Source organism: Macaca thibetana, chromosome 11, assembly GCF_024542745.1.
Source record: "Macaca thibetana thibetana isolate TM-01 chromosome 11, ASM2454274v1, whole genome shotgun sequence".
NCBI lineage: Eukaryota > Metazoa > Chordata > Mammalia > Primates > Cercopithecidae > Macaca > Macaca thibetana.
The window spans coordinates 107,437,816-107,452,774 of NC_065588.1; the positions used below are offsets into that span (position 1 = coordinate 107,437,816).

The 14,959-nt window shown below is 49.0% G+C and overlaps 1 protein-coding gene across 2 annotated transcripts in view; it reads left to right on the plus strand.

Moving 5' to 3' along the window:
- The window catches only part of CUX2 (cut like homeobox 2), a 280,830-nt gene that overhangs the window by 196,675 nt on the left and 69,196 nt on the right, over positions 1-14,959 (plus strand). The gene's annotated exons all lie outside the window — the stretch shown is intronic.

Sequence of the window (14,959 nt, forward strand, 5' to 3'; positions counted from 1 at the left end):
TCATAGCTCACTGCAACCTCAGACTTCTGAACTCAAACAATCTTCCTGCCTCAGCCTCCCAAGTCCAGCTAATTTTTTAAATTTATTTTTTGTAGTCCCAAAGTCTCACCATGTTACCCAGACTGGTCTCAAACTCCTGGCCTCAAGTGATCCTCCCGCCTCTGCCTCCCAAGTAGCTGGGATTACAGGTGTGAGCCACTGTGCCCAACCTCCTTTCTCTTGTAATGACACTTGTCCTTAGATTTAGGGGCCACCTGGATAATCCAGATTGATTTCATCTCAAGATCCTTAATTACATCTGCAAAGACACTTTGGTTCTTTTTTTTTTTTTTTAAGAGACAGGGTCTCGCTCTGTTTCCCAGGTTGGAGTACAGTGGTGCAATCTTGGCTCACTGCAGCCTCGACCTCCTGAGCTCAAGTGATCCTCCCACCTCAGCCTCCCAAGTGGCTGGGTCTGCAGGTGCAGCCACCATGCCCAGCTCAAAGACACTTTGAATAAAGTCACATTCACAGGTTCCAGGCGTTAGGACACAGAGGTATCCTTCTGGGGTGGATGCTCAGCCAGTACACACGCGCCTGCTGCCTGGTCCCATGCTCCACCCCATCCCACGCTCACGGGAACAGTCCAGCCACGTGGGTTTTCCCGGTGATGAGAGTGGAAGGAATGGCAAGAGCTGATGGCACAGCTGCAGGCTGTGGTCCCTGCGAGGACCTGGCGCTATGGCACGAGGCCAAGACAGCCCATGTGTCTGCAGCTGGGGTCATTATCACGCTCATTGCCGGCCATACCATACTCATGGCTAAGAGGCCCAGTGGCACCATTCCTTGCCACCTTTTTGCTTAAAATGTCTCCACTCTCATCAGTGATATCTATAAAAAGACACCCTCTTATTTCCCACCCTTTTCAATCCTTTGGGTCCCACCGTGTCAACGACGAATGACACTGGAGGATGACCCTGTACAGACCAGAGATGCCTCCCTGGGTCCCCAGGCAGCTCACTCCCACGGGACCCCGTAGTACCTCAATTGTAACACGAGGGGGCAGCACTGAGATAGATATTCGTGTGCTTTCAGGCTCAAAGACACAGATTCAAATCCTGTTTGTGTCACTTACTCACTGCGTGACTGTAGAGGAATTAACTCACCTTCCTGAGCTGCAGTCTCCTCTTCTATAAATTGAGAATAATATTAGAACCTGCCTCATGCTGTTATTTGGAGGCAACAAGGTTCACAGTACATAGCAAGTGCTTACTAAGTGTTAACTACTCTCCTTATCATGTATGTGTCCAGCTTTCCTAGCAGATGGACCTCGGACTGAATCATAGTAAATTTGTATACTCAGAACCTGGTACACAGTAGGCACCTAATAATTGTTGAATATTAGAAATAAGACTCAGCAGCAAAAACGGAAGGAAAGGTTACTGGAGCAAAGAGATACTTCATCAATGAGACCCCCCCCCTTCCATGCTCATCTTGTGTTTGTTTACTCAGATAGCATTTATTGGGTGCCTACTGTGTGCCCGGCACTTGCTGGACACTGTGGGGTCACTAGGCACAGCTGTGAGCCCACAAACACAGACATGGGCCCAGCCCTCAGAAGCTTACCTTTGAGTGGCAGAAGTGACCAAATCATCAGTCACATAGCCTGTCATCACAATCACAGGGGGACACCAGCATGTCTAGTGCTTGGGGGTACGGACAGGCAGGAAGACAAAGGGAAACAGAAGGGTCTTACGGCCCCCCACTTGGAAACGAGCCCTCATTTGGAGGGTGTTCTTACGGGACCGTCATCTTTCTGGAGAGAAGACTGTTGAAACAGTCACAGGCCAGGGGCCACTCAAGGTCCCAAGATTGCTATGGAACCTTCTGGAAGGTCCATGTGCCCTCTCTCCTCTCTCCCCAAAGCCAGGGAGCAGGGAGGTCATTCCAAGCCCGGCGCTGACTCCACGAGTCTGGTTTCCCAACTCTCCTCCCCAGAAATGCAGGGGCGGGAGAGCTGTCCCCAGCTGTCACCGAGTTAGAGAACGAGGAGCCTTAACTGATGGAGACGTACCATACGAACAGCCCCTTTAGGGCCTCTAATTCATTTTTGAGACATTTAAGAATAACAAAATGTTTTAATGATTTCTTAGGGGAATTAGGAAGACATATTTTTGTTCTCATTAAATTTTATCCTCAGACACAAGAACCAAATGTCAAATGTGTGTTGGGCGCTTCCAGCTTCCCCGCTCCCTGCCGGCCCCCCAGCTCCAACCCCCTCCGTAAAAATAACACTCCTGGAAAATTCTCCGGGACGCGCACACTCCTGTTTTTATATTTCTTGACAGGCAAATTATTTGTCGAAATACTCCTCCCCGCCACCCGAAGCCACACAAGTCCTGATTCAACATTTTTGTTTTGAGTGACTGCTGCCAACACAGATCTTTGGCAAAGAATACGACAGAGCCTGATGGCTCAGCAAGTATTTTGATAAGTGTGCAGCCTGGATGTCTGTAATTACGAAAGAAAACCGTAAATCTTTTGGATATTGTTCACACAGATGTGGCGTGAAGTGAGAAAAAAAAAGCAGTAAAACGTGTTAAAAGCATAATTAATGTCATTGTTGTGGGTGATGATGTGATTTAAACCTCTCTGACTTCTGTATTGGTGATGGCTGATTCCTTTATCACACTCGTAGAGCCGCTAGGTACGGACCCAAGCTTCAGAAGGCTAACTTGTTAACTGAGTGATTAGTTAAAAGGAAAAAAAAAAACAAGGAACGAGGAAATGAGAGGGCAGGCAGATGAACACTGCTGAGGAGATAAGAGACAGGTGAGTGCCCCCAAAATGTTGTTTTCTACTGTGCTTTGGTTTTTACAAATCTGATGCAGATTGGCAGTTCCTGGCAGACATTTCTCACCCTGCTCCTTCTCTTGGGGGGCGAGGCTGGTCAGGAAGGTGCTCAGCACTCGGGCTATACAGGCTGACACACCTGGGTGGAACTCTCAGCTTGGTGTTTTGTGCTGTGTGACCTTGGCCAGGGCTTCAACCTCTCTGAGCTCTAGTTTCTGTGTCTTTAGAAGAGGGATAGTAATAGAACCTACTCAGGGGTGGACGTGAGGATTCGCTACACTGTACATGAAAGCATTCCGCAGGGTTGAGTAATCAGCAGCCCATTGACATCAGGGTATAACAGTTACAGGAGTGACAGGCGTCTGCTATTGATTCTGCGAGGTTCGGTCTGTTGTCAGAGACATTGGGTAAACAGTGGTGCAGGCAACAGGGTTCCTGAGCCTTTAGAATAGGAAAATGCTCTACAACGTTTAAAGTTTTTAAATTTGTCTCCTCGATTATAAAAGTAGCATATGCATGCTGTCAACTTCAGAAAATAGAGAGAAACAGAAAGAGGGAAAACGACCAGCTAGAAAAGCATTTTGTTGTTTTTCTTTTCCGTGATTTTTCCCTGTGTACTTTTTCAAAACAGTTGCTGATTCTACATGTACCGTTTTTAATTGTTTCCTTTATCTGACATGAAGCACTCATATTTCCCTGTGTGATTACAGATCCCAAGTAACTTTGATTCATTGTACAAACCTAACAATCTCTTGTATAGCTGTATTGTAATTTACCTAACCCCTCTCCAATACTGGACAGTTAGGGGGCTTGGGAATGCATGCCCTATTGGTACTGTGCTGTACCAAGAAGAAAACTTGGGAAGGAAAAATAAATTGTAGCCTTGTATTGACCACAAACCCCAGAATCAGTGATCAGAATAAGAATGTTTTTCTCCTTGCTGATTTTATATTGCAGTCCTTTATTTACTAGTTGGCTAAATATATTCGCATATGTTATAAAACATTCATATTTATACTTTTAGAAATCTCTGGTTTATATCTCCGTAGCCCAGATAGTAGATTTTTTTTTCTACCAGAGAGATTATTTTCTTATTGATTTGTGGACACTCTTTGTATATGAGGGATATTAACCTTTGTCCAGGTATACATGTTTCATATCTTCTCCCCTGGTTTGCCTTTTGTTTCTCAACTTAGTGTATAGTCTCTTGTCTATCGTATGTAGCAGGCATTCAAAAAAATACTTGCAGAAAGCAAGAAATCTTAGCAAACCTTTGCTTTGTAGCTTCTGAATATAAGGTCCTGTTTTAAAAATCTTTCTCACCTCAAGGGTATGAGGGGTTTTTTTTGCACTTTTGTGATCTTAATTTTTAAACATTTACATTTGAACCGGTTGAAATATAATAGATACTGATAGAAGTAGCAGGGGAGATGAAGCATCTAGCTTTGTTTTTGTCCCAAATAACTCATTTCAGTGCCATCTAGTGGATCAGCCACCTGCACAACTACAGGAAATAGAGATTTTCTACGATTAGAAATTGTTGTCTGTGCTAGCCTTCCCTCATTCCCTCCTCCTCTCCCTCCTCCATGCCCACGCTTCTGCTCAGTTAGTCCCATAATGGTCAGTGGAACATTGAAGGTTAACATAAAACAGTATTTCACCCGTTAAAAAAGGAAAAGCTTAACAATGCAGATTTTCCTGAAGATGACAGTTAACTTTATTTATTATTATTATTATTATTATTATTATTATTATTATTATTATTTCTGAGATGTAGTCTCACTCTGTCACCCAGGCATGAGTGCAGTGGCGCAATCTCAGCTCACTGCAACCTCTGCCTCCAGGGTTCAAGCAATTCTTGTGCCTCAGCTTCCTGAGTAGCTGGGATTACAGGCACATGCCACTACACCCAGCTAATTTTGTATTTTTAGTAGAGACAAGGTTTCACCATGTTGGTCAGGCTGGTCTCGAACTCCCAACCTCAGATGATCCACCTGCCTCAGCCTCCCAAAGTGGTGAGATTGCAGACGTGAGCCACCGCACCCAGGTGACAGTTAACTTTAGAAGGCAGTGTCCCACCATTTCCTGCCACACCTCTGCCCACATCGTTTCCTCTGCCAGGAGCGCCCTTTCCCCATGACCCTCTGGCTACACTTTGCTCCTCCCAGCAGCTCGGGGTTGAAAAGTGGACTGAATGAAAGCATCCAGCTGGGTGCTGCTGCCTGGGAGGTGTTCAGTAAAGGCCAGTCCCTTTCGGAAGGGAGGACAGGCATTTGAGCCGTGGCGTTTCATTAGCTCATGCTCTGAGTGCTTGCTGTGTGCCTAGCCCTGTGGGAACTAAAGCTCAAGTCCAGGCCTGCCCTTGGGGACTCTCGGGTTCAGCAGGGACAACATGACCCAAAGGGAGACAACCAGAATACACAACAGAGAACAGGCTTCAAGGAAGGGCAGCTGGGGGAGGCCTCAGAGAGGGAGGCCTTTGGACCTGGTTTTAAAGGTTGAAGTACCACCAAGTGGAGATCATTTCTGGGGTACTTTCTGTGTGTCAGGCAGTGTGTTCAGCCCTTACAGATACAATTTCACTGATTCCACACACACACATACCCTGGGAGGTGGGCTCCATCATCCTTCCTCACTGGGAAGCTGAAGAAGTACAGGCTCAGAGAATTCAAGCCACTTGCCCAAGGTCACACAGCAAAGAAGTGATGGAGCCTGAATCTAGACCTGCCCCCTGACCCAGTTCCTACCCACTACCCCAGTTGCAGGATGAATTTAATAATCCAAGGAGCTTGGACAAAACCATTGGAGATTTGAGCTCTAAAAAGAGTGAAAAATAGTTAAAGGGTCTTTGCTGCCAGTAGATTGAAAAGTTCCAGACTGGAAGGATGAGGCCTTTGCTGAAATGCAGATGTGTTGCTTGAGGAAGAACAAGTGGAACTTTCATTCGGGGGAGACAGTCATACACTCCCAACCTGGTGGGTGGAGGAAGAAGGAGCAAGACTCCAGGTTGAAGGAACTCCCTGCAGAACCAGGCCAATCCTGTGCTGCCATTTTGCTTCCCACATCACACTTGACTTCTCCGAGCCTCAGTTTCCCCAATGTAAAATGTGGATAATGACCTCCCCTCATTATAGGGGCCATTGGATGGGTTCAGTGAGCAACAGAGAACGCTAAACATGGTGCCCAGCAGTCATTGCCCCATGCAATTTATTCAGTAAATATTGAGTGCCTACTGTTTGCCAGGCACTCTGTCAACAATGGGGGCACGATGCTGAGCAAAACAGACACTACCCCTGCCCTCCTGGAACTTTCTGTACAGCTCAGTATATAAGTACTTGATTTTGTTGTTGTTGTTGTTTTGGGGGGTTTTTTGTTAGGGTTTGTTTGTTTGTTTGTTTGTTTGTTTTTAGTAGAGCCGGGATTTCACCGTGGGCCAGGCTGGTCTTGAACTGCTGACCTCAGATGATCTACCCGCCTCGGCCTCCCAAAGTGCTGAGATTACAGGCGTGAGCTACCACTCCTGGCCAAGAACTTTATTTGTATTGTAAGACCTGTGGGTTTGAGTCCTGGCTGTGCTATTCCCTGGCTGGGTGGCCTTGAGTAACTGGCTCAACCAACCTCTCTGAGCAGCTGTTTCCTCCTTTGGAAAGCAAACTTACCTCCCAGTGCCTCTGGGAGGGCTGAGGAAGGTGAGGAGTGTAAAGTCCTTAGCTGGGTGTCTGGCACATAGTAAATGCTCAGTAAACAGTGACTGTTGCTATTGGTGGTGGTGGTATTAATTATTACCATCAGCACCCAGTGCTGACAAAGAAGACCCTCATTCCCAGCCCTCTGTCCCTGCCCAAGCCAGGAGGAAGCCCCCGCCGGCCCCACCGCCAACTGCCCCAAGAAAGGAGTGGGTAGACACATGGCTCACAGCTGCATATAAGGACTTGGCACCCCATCTGCTATTGAAAAGTTTAGATTAAAGGATCAAAGTTAGTCTTGCTGCCACCATCAATAGCCTGAGCCTCCCACCCCCGCAGGCGACCGGAGCCCAGGCCCAGATGGGAGAAGGCTTCTGTCTCGAAGATATTTTGGAGGGGTGCACGCATACTTCTGCATAAATGTGTTTCTAAACAGCCTCTCGGACAGCCTTTCCGGCTCCGTGTTTCCTAAAAAAGCTCCAAATGCCACTTTCCTTCAGATGGACATAGTGGGAGGATAGAGACAGCTTTTCCTAGATTCCCCAACCCCCTCCATGATTTAAAAAAAAAAAAAAAAAAAAAAAAAAAAACACCAACAGCATCAGCTAGTGGTGAAAGATGGAATAGGCTATGTTGTACCCACCAGTGCCTTTAGAAAGTCTGGTGTGGTCTTCAGATAGTATCAGTCCTTTGACTGTGTTCTCTATGGGTTTGGATCCCATGTAACCAAACGAATTAGTCATTTTACTAAGCAGTTTGCGCCCCAGAGCAGGTTGGTGTGTGTAGGACAAAGGGGGGTACACTTCCCCACGGTGTCCCCCATCCCTGCATGCCCATCAGGACCTGCCACCTCTGATGGCTCATAGTGGATCCAAGTCTGCCAGTCATCAGTGCATCAGAAGGGTCTGTTGTATTTAAACACTTTAGATTTGGGGTCTGCACATCCAGGTTGGGTCTAAGGCTGTTTGATCGTCGTGGCCACTGCCCCGGTCTGTCTGTTGACCAACTGCGTGTTGCGGGAGTGAGTGGGGAAATAAAGTCCCGCTCACACCCCTGCGTGGTGCTGGCAGCTCTGGGCAGCCGCATGTGTCGGCTGGAAGGCTTCCGGGAGAAGTGCTGAGCCGAACAGAAACCTGCGTCGCTGGCTCCAGGCGAGGAGTTGCACGGATGCCCTGTCACTTCTCCTGACACTGGGATACCAGGCTTGCCAGACGCTGGAGTGGGGGCATGATTTTAGAGGTCGGGGCTTGGCGGCACCTAGTATTTCCCCAGGTGCAGAGTCCACATGATATTAGAGACAGCCTGGGTGTGCCCGGACCCAAGACTGAAACTTTGAACACATTGCAGGCCATGCGGGTGCCATCTTTCTGCTCCCTTCTGAGTAAAGTCTCAGCCAGGTGCTGGAGCATCTTCAACACCTCCACACCACCTGCAGCTCTCCCCTTTGAACCTCAGGAGAGGCAGCCCAGGCTCAAGGTCTTGGGCAGGCCGCAAGGTCTAATGAAAATTCAGATTCAGTAACATCCATTTTCTGTTGTTGTTTTTTTTTCCTTGCCTTTATTTTTATGGTTGAAGCACCTTCTACTTATGATACAAGATCCCGATTTTCTATTTATGAAAGTGAGACAAAACATTCCTTTAAAATATATGTATTTTTAAAAAGTGAGTCAGCCAGGCACAGTAGCTCATGCCTATAATCAAAGCACTTTAGGAGGCTGAGGTGGGAGGATCGCTTGAGTCCAGGAGATCGAGACCAGCCTGGGCAACATAACAAGACTCCGTCTCTACAAAAAATTTTAAAACTAGCTGGGCATGGTGACATGTGCCTGTAGTCCTAGCTACTGGGGAGGCTGAGGTGGGAGGATCACATGAGCCCAAGGAGTTGAGGCTGCAGTGAGCCGCCAGGATCACACCACTGCACTCCAGCCTGGATGACAGTGTGAAACCCTGTCTCAAAACAAAAATAAATAAAAAGTGAGTCACATAGGGCAGATGTCAAGTTAGTCATCTTTCGGGGGCAAATGGACATGGCAGAAATTATAAAGGGAGTACACTAGTGTCTGGCATTTGGGTCGCATTGGCTTGGTGGAAAGGCCTGGGTTCAAATCCATCTCTGACTTTTTCTTGCCTGGTGACCTTGAGCAAGTGGGTTCCCTTGGCTGGGCCTCAGTGTTCTCATCTGGAAAAGGGGGGTGATAGTGATAGCTCACATAGTTGTTTCCTTTTTTTTTTTTTCTTTTTTTTTTTTTTCCGAGACAGAGTCTCGCTCTGCCACCCAGGCTGGAGTGCAGTGGCACCATCTCGGCTCACTACAACCTCTGCCTCCTGGGTTCGAGCGATTCTTCTGCCTCAGCCTCCCGAGTAGCTGGGACTACAGGCGCAAGCCACCATGCCTGGCTAATTTTTGTATTTTTGATAGAGACGGGGTGTCACCATATTGGCTAGACTGGTCTCAAACTCCTAGACCTCGTGATCTGCACGTCTCGGCCTCCCAAAGTGCTGAGATTACAGGCGTGAGCCACCGCGCCCGGCCAGTTGTTTCCATAATTTAAGTGAGATATAGAAATATGCAACGTGCTGGCACTTGTTGGAGGTGGGGTCAAGAAATTCCACTTCCTCTGAGCTCTTGGCTGAAGAAATTGGGTGGGGGTCTCATCTGTCCCCTGCCCTACCCAACCTTGTGGATGTGGGGGCCCCATCTGCCCCAGGACGGATGGTTGCTGGAGTTTGAGAGATGAAGCTCAAACACTCACGTTTGGAGGGCCACAGCCCACTCTGAACCCAGCTGCCACCCTCGGCCACAGCGCCCCGCCCTCCCAGCCTGCACAGGGAGGGGAGAGGAAATTGGCACTGGGCGTCCTCTGGGCCATTCCTCATCTGTGAAATGGATTGGTTCTTATGAAGACGGAGCAAAGTTGTATTTCTGGGACGGTAACCCCAGGGGAGGTTGGTAGGACGGTCAGCTGCCGTTTCTTTATCTAATGAAAGCTGTTTCTCCTGGTATTTCCTGTGTCTAGAATACTCTCCCGCAACCCCCCTGCTAGCTGCCTCATTAGGGCTCCGAGGAGACACCACTCCCCTGACCAGGCTGCCCAGTTAGCGCCACCCAGCCCACCCTCTCCCCCAGCCCTGCTTCATTTTGCTTCTGTGCCCGTCTCACTCCAGTTGCCTCACCCATCCTTTGTCCATCATTCCCTCTAGAATATCAGCCCCAGGAGGGCAGGAATTTTCTCTCACTTCCGTCTGGACCTCCACGGCCCAGAGCCTTCCCTGACACACAGCAGGCACTCGGGAAATACTTGGCAACTGAAGAAATGCTGTCAACACGTAGTGGACTGGTGGATAAATGACGACTGCATTAGGGACTCTTAGTCACCTGTCACGGCTGTAACAAATACCATGAGCTTAGAGGCTTAAAACAACACACATTTATGATCTCACCATTCTGCAGAACAGAAGTCCAAGATGGGTCTCACTGGGCAAAAATCAAAGCATTCGCAGGGCTGTGGTGTTTCTGGAGGCAGGAGGCTGCAGGGGATAAGTCATTTCCTTGTCTTTTCCACCTTCTGGGGCTGGGGCCGCCTATGTTCCTTGGCTCATGGCCCCTTCTTCCATCTTCAAAGACAGCCGGGCAGCCTCTTCAGTCAATCTCTGACTGTAATCCCTTTCCATCTGCAACCTTCAGTCCCTGTTCCATGTAACAAAACACACTCACAGGTGGGGCATGGTGGCTCACACTCATAATCCCAGCACTTTTGGAGGCTGAGGCAGGAGGATCACCTGAGCCCAGGAGTTTGAGACCAACCTGGGCAACATAGTTAGACCCATCTCTATAAAAATTAAAAAACTATCTGGGCATGGTGGCACGTGCCTGTGGCCCCAGCTACTCCAGAGGCTGAAACAGGAGGATTGGTTACTTGAGCCCAGGAGGTCGAGGCTGCAGTGAGCCGTGATTGTGCCACTGCACTCTGGCCTGGGCGGCAGAGCAAGACCCTGTCTCTAAAAAGAACAACAAAAAACACTCACAGGTTCTGAGGGTCAAGATGTCTTTGAAGAGCCATTATTCCTGCCTGCCACAGAGATGCCCCCATGTAAAACTCTAAAACTCTGTGGCGCCCTACCCTCTCACCCAGAGCTCTAATAATTTCTTTTTTTTTTTTTTTTTTTTTTTTTTTTTGAGACAGAGTCTTGCTCTGTCGCCCAGGCTGGAGCGCAGTGGCCGGATCTCGGCTCACTGCAAGCTCCGCCTCCCGGGTTTACGCCATTCTCCTGCCTCAGCCTCCCGAGTAGCTGGGACTACAGGCGCCCGCCACCTCGCCCGGCTAGTTTTTTGTATTTTTTAGTAGAGACGGGGTTTCACTGTGTTAGCCAGGATGGTCTCGATCTCCTGACCTCGTGATCCGCCCGTCTCGACCTCCCAAAGTGCTGGGATTACAGGCTTGAGCCACCGCGCCCGGCCGAGCTCTAATAATTTCATCATTTATCACACTTTTCAAACAACCCACGTTAATTGAGCACCTACTATGTGAAGAGCCAGAGCTGGACCCAGGAAGATACGGGAATGAAAAACCAGATTCCTTTGGTGTTCCATGGCTGTCAGGTTCTCTGAGAAACGTTTTCCAAACATTTTAAAGATTTTTTGTCATTTCTCTCTCTTTCAATTTGTGTTTGTAAGAGGAGCCAATGACATTTAGCTGATGCATTGAATAATACCATCGGACAAAGTAAACGGGAGGCCCTCAGGTTTGCCAAGCCGCCCGGCAGAGCATTCTACTCCGTAGAAGTTGGCAGAATCCTGCAATTGTCTGGATGTTTGTAATTTTTTCCTCCCTACCCCAACTCCCAGCAAGGTAGCTCAGGGCTCCACGGATTCCTGCCAGATAGGGAAGGTGGGAAGAAATGAGTTCCCTGTACAACGTAAAATCTGGGAACACAGCACTGCGTGTTGGGGGAGGAAACAAGGAGTGGAAAATACCCAGGGAAGTAAACGATCATTGCAGCTGTGTACTTTCCAGAGCAGCCAGCTGAACCCACAGGCCAGTTCCTCAGGAGTCAGAGAGAATGAGGAGGCAGGAGGACCAGTGCCTAGGACCTGCCAGGTCCCCTTATGGCATGGGCTTGTCTCCCTGAACGGCAGATTAAATGGATACAGCAGGAGAGAAGTAGGTTAGACTTGAGTGAGGACTTCCTTCCTATGATACTTGGAGCCTTGGCAGTTCCTCAGTCCTCCCTGTCTCACAGTTTGTATCGAGTCCATTGCCAAATGTTATGGTTTGAATTGTGTCCCCCAGAAAGATATGTTGAAGTCCTAACCACCAATACCTCTAAATGTGGCCTCATTTGGAAAAAGCGACTTTGCAGGATATAATCAAGGTAAGATGAGGTCATTAGAGTGACCTCTAATCCAGTATGATTGACATAAGAAGAGGAGAGGCCAGGCATGGTGGCTCACACCTATAATCCCAGCACTTTGGGAGGCCAAGATGGAAGGATTGCTGGAACCCAGGAGTTTGGCACCACAGTGAGCTGTGATCATGTCACTGCCCTCTAGTTTGGGCAACAGAGCAAGACCCCATCTCAAAAATAAACAAGAAGCTGGGTGTGGTGGCTCACACCTGTAATCCTAGCACTTTGGAAGGCCGAGGGCGGCAGATCACAAGGCCAAGAGATCGAGACCATCCTGGCCAACATGGTGACACCCTGTCTCTACTAAAGATACAAAAATTAGCTGAGTATGGTGGTGTGTGCCTTTAGTCCCAGCTACTCAGGAGGCTGAGGCAGGAGGATTGCTTGAACCCGGGAAGTGGAGGTTGCAGTGAGCCAAGATTACGCCATTGCACTCCAGCCTGGCGAAAGAGTGAGACTCTGTCTCAAAGATAAATAAATAAAATAAAGTAAATAAACAAATAAACAAGGACCGGGCACAGTGGCTCATGCCTGTAATCCCAGCACTTTGGGAAGCTGAGGTGGATGGATCACTTGAAGTCAGCAGTTCAAGACCAGCCTGACCAACATGGTGAAACTCCATTTCTACTAAAAATAAAATACAAAATAGCTGGGCATCGTGGCTTATGCCTGTAATCTCAGCTACTTGGGAACCTGAGGCAGGAGAATTGCTTAAACCCGGGAGACGGAGGTTGCAGTGAACCAAGATCTCGCCACTGCACTCCAGCCTGGGTGACAGAGCGAAACTCTGTCTCAAATAAATAAATGAATAAGAATCGGGGAGAGAGAGACAGAAGGTCATGTGACAACGAGGGCAGAGATCGAAGTCGTGCAGCTGCAAGTCAGGGAAAGCCAGATTGCCAGCGACACCAGAAGCTGGGGGAAAGGCCCAGGTCTTCCCTAGAGCCTTGGGGAGAGCATGGCTCTCTGACTACTGACACCTGGATTTCGGACCTCCAGTCTCCAAAACACAGCGGAACAGATTCCTCTGGCTGCTGTGCCCCGTTACCACAAACTGGGCGGTTTAAAGCAACAAATGTTTTCTTTCAGCTGCAGAATCCAGAAGCCCCACATCAAGGTGTCGGCAGAGTTAATTCTTTCTGGAGACTCTGTGGTGGTGTCACATGCCTCTCTCCCAGCTTCTGGGGCTGCCGGCAATCCTTGGCACTCCTCGGCTTCTAGATGTGTCATTTCCACCTCGGCATCCATCTTCACGTGGCCTCCTTCCCTGTGTGGCTCTGTGCATCCTCTCGTCTTCTCCTAAGGACTCCAACCATTGCATTAGGACCCAACCTAATCCAATATGATCTCATCTTGACTTGATGACATCTGCAAAGACCCTATTTCCAAATAGGGTTACATTCTGATGTTCCAAATTCACATGAAGTTGGGGAAACACTGTTCAGCTCAGTGCACCAGGTCCCACCAACGTTTCCTGTGTAACTCGTGAATCTGAGCGCTGCTCCCACTTATGCCACCACTGTGACCAGAGCCATCATCATGGCTGCCAGGACTATTGCAGTAGCCGCCTGTCTGGCGCCCTCTGCACCCCACTTTTCACAAAGCAGCCAGATGAGCCTTTGAAAAAGGCAAATTAGAATGTGTCCTCCCACTGCCCTTAGGATAAATCCCACCCTCATCTACATTATCAACAGAGGGGCTTTGGGATCTACCTGCCCACCTGTCCCCCTCATCTCCCCCAACTCCACTCTAGCCACTGGGACCTGGTGTCATGTCCTCAGATGCCACTGAGCTTTGCACAGATTCCTTCCAGCCACCAGCCTTTTGCACAAGCGGTGCCTCCCACCTAGACCTCTCTCCCACAGATCTTCCCTGCTCCACATCAGCACCCCTAGTTCCACGTCACTGAGGTCTTTCCCAATCTCCTCCCCAAGGTGAGTTGAGATCCCCCCCAGGGTCGGTGTTGATGGAAACGTTCTCTATGGTACCACTGAGCACCCTTGCAAAGGTGCAGCACCTGTCTCCCCACTGGGATGTCGGCTGCACAAAGACAGGGGCTCATCTGTCTCACTCACCATCATGCCTCCCACAGTCGTTCAATAAACTCGGGCTGAGTAAAGCAGGCACAAGGACTCAGGTGCCCTGGGGAGCTCTGCCAGCTTCAGACTCATCACTGCAGAATGCACCAGCACCAGTCACGGATTTCATATCCACAGACTCCTAGGGGGAGGGTCTGTGTTTGTCCTGGTTTTACAGATGGGGAAACTGAGGCTCTGAGAAGCAAGTGATTTGGGTCCTCCGGGAGGCAGATGCCAAGACAGCTTTAAATATTCAAGGAATTTATTAGGGGAAGGCCCATGAAGGAAAGAGGAGAGGGAGAGGGAGGAGGTGGGATGCTGGTCTGATGCCTGAGAAAGGAGGAAAGGAGGAGGGAGGATTGGACAGGATGAACCTTGGACTGCAGCACAGCTCTGAGAAAATCTTGGCCAGGCTGGTGGGGAGTTTCAGAGCAAGCTGTACTGGTCAGCTCCAGCTACCATTAAAAACATACCACAGGCCGGGCGCAGTGGCTCATGTCTGTAATCCCAGCACTTTGGGAAGCCAAGGCAGGTGGATCACGAGGTCAGGAGATCAAGACCATCCTAGCTAACACAGTGAAACCCCATCTTTACTAAAAATACAAAAACTTAGCTGGGTGAGGTGGCGGGCTCCTATAGTCCCAGCTACTCAGGAGGCTGAGGAAGGAGAATGGCGTGAACCTGGGAGGCGGAGCTTGCAGTGAACCGAGATCGCGCCACCACACTCCAGCCTGGGCGACAGAGTGAGACTCCATCTCCAAAAAAAAAAAATCTCAGGCAGTGCGCTTTGGCTTACGCCTGTAATCCCAGAACTTTGGGAAGCCGAGGCGGGCAGATTGCCTGAGGTCAGGAGTTTGAGACCAGCCTGACCAACATGGTGAAACCCCATCTCTACTAAAAATACAAAATTAGCCAGGTGTGGTAGCCTGCACCTGTAGTCTCAGCTACTCAGGAGGC